The 2,500-nt window shown below is 42.0% G+C and overlaps 1 protein-coding gene across 1 annotated transcript in view; it reads left to right on the forward strand.

The window, feature by feature from the left end:
• Positions 1–2,500, forward strand: part of LOC132838870 (low-density lipoprotein receptor-related protein 1B-like) — a 209,091-nt gene that overhangs the window by 142,377 nt on the left and 64,214 nt on the right. The window lies entirely within an intron of this gene.

Here is a 2,500-nt window from a genome sequence, read left to right on the forward strand (position 1 = left end):
GAATAGAAAGGTATCATCAGGATTAGAAATGAATCTCCTGATGAGAACCAGACGAATGAGCCGTTACTATAGAAACGATAGCACGTTAGCGCAAGAGTGTTAATGTAAACATGAGCTACTGACAGAGCTGCTGTTCAACACAATTAATCAACACCTGACTACCAATCAGAGTGCAGGATTGAACAGCACTGTGTGTGTGTGTGTGTGTGTACGCGGTCCTGTTATTAGTGTACAGTGATGATGTATTTTATCACAGCTGATTGCTTTAGGGCTACAGGGAACACATCGAGCTGAAATGAACCGAGTGTAGCTTTATTCCATCGCTCACTGCACCACTGTTCATTACAGTGCAGAATGAAACAGTGCACTTTTCTCACTGCACCGCTGTTCATTTAATCCACTTGCCCTGACAGCGCTGTCTGCATGAGCCGTCTCCTGTCAGCTGGGTTTAATCAGGCTGTGAGAGTCAGACAGCCCTCTGGACACACAGGCTATAATAACCCGGTCCAGTCAAACACACTGTAATGGGTTCCTGTAGAGCAGTCAGCCATATTGTGTTCGTATGCAGAGACAATCCATGTTTATTGGACAGCAGGCTTTAAAATGTCGTTTTGGGCCTCGATCGGCTTCAGAGCTTTAACAGAAATCAATGAGTGCGTCAAAAAAACTCGTCTACATAGAAAAAAACCCTGAAAACTGTGCCGCATTTGTGTCCTGTTCAGGTGACCAGATGCTCCGAGGCATCATCACATCCACCACGAACACAAGAAAAGTTCTGGCCTGCTGCTGCTTCAGAGGAGGTTTTCAGCTCCACATTATTACCAACACCTCTGTGAAGGTTTTTATAGATGAATTCGAGATGGTGTTCTTCAGTAGTGTCTCAACCACTGCCTTTAATCACAAACAAAAAAATCAGGGAGTGAAAAAAGGAAACGTAAACAATGTAAGGCAATGTAAAGGTGAAAAAGATTAATATGATTATATTAAATTTAATAGGACTCAAGTACATCACCAGTATATTACTGCATGAGTAATCATCATATTAATCACAACTGGGACACGCCCCTGTTTTAGAAAAGCTCCGCCCCCTGCATGTGTAACTCTGTTAGGATCACACCTGGACTTTTTACTTGTACCATGTGTTCAGGTGTCTTCCCCGTCCCTTGTCTAGTTCCTTCCTGCTTCAACACGCCTGTCCCTCATGTGTCTAATTGTCTCACTGTTTATTCCGGCTGCGTTGCCTTGTACAGCACTGAATCCTGGTCTTTGTGTCTTCTTTATGTCTCTGGTTTGTTCCTTAGAGTCTTGCTTTTCTTTTCTTTTCCCCGGTGTGTTTCCTGCTTTTTTTGTGTTATGTTTTATTTAATAAAACAGGTTTTTAGCCATCACTGCGTTTGGACACCCCCTGTGTGTCACCTCAATACTGGTCCAAGACTTTAAAAAGAGGGCGGAGCCAAACTGCTAATCAACAAAACATTCATGAGGAAAAGTTCAATTCATTGTGAATCAAGACCATCAGGACTAAAATCAGGACTAAAATCAGGACTAAAACCAAACACTTCAAGTGTTTTCCCCTAAATGGTCAAAGGGCTTCTCCTGATCTATAGAGACTAACCAAGAAGTTTGGAGATGCTTATTGTAGAAGGTCTCAAACCAGCAAGATGTTGTCAAATATAGACCTCCAAGGAATGCAGTAGGTTTGATCAGGATGATTTACTTCTTCTAGAACATTTCCCAGTCTGGTGGCTAAAACTTTAGATAGTATTTCATAATCAGTGCATAATAAAGACACAGGTCTCCATGTCAGTTAGAGATCCTTTTTCTGGTAGCAGGATGATGACCACCTTTCACAAGAGACATACAATTGTTACGTACATGAACCCTGGTGTGTACTGTGTACTGTGTGTACTGGTTATGAGAGGAGTGAAGAGATTTCTAAACATCATTTAAACCATGTTTCGCTCCAGCTAGAGGGAGGGAGGGAGGGAGGGAAGGAAACAGAAGAGAGACAGAGATCAGACGGTGTTACTGTAATGCCTTTGTACAGGGAACATGTGTCTCACTTACTGACTGAGACAGGAGATAAATGATGGACAGAGTTATTCTGACATCTCGTACACACACACACACACACACACACACACACACACAATGACTCTGTGTGTTCTCAGAGTAAGTGTGCTGTAGAAAGTCTGAATATTTTTCTTATTAATATGGCAGTAATCCGTGAGGAACATGTCAGAGGTTTAACAGAAAGGTATCTTAGCTTTAAGGTGATTTTATTACATTGAGATTTCTTGGCTTTCTAGAAGGTCCATACACTCTGTTCTCTCAGAGGTCCAACTGAACAACCCTCAGAGGCTCCACATTTCTCTGGGTGTATTGTGTTCTCACAAGAGCTCCATCTGATTTATTATTTCTACACCATATCTGCTCTGTATATCTCCACCTTGTGCACCTTCATGCTCTGAGAGACACTTAGAACTTTGTCAGAAATGTT

This window comes from Tachysurus vachellii, chromosome 23 (assembly GCF_030014155.1).
Source record: "Tachysurus vachellii isolate PV-2020 chromosome 23, HZAU_Pvac_v1, whole genome shotgun sequence".
NCBI lineage: Eukaryota > Metazoa > Chordata > Actinopteri > Siluriformes > Bagridae > Tachysurus > Tachysurus vachellii.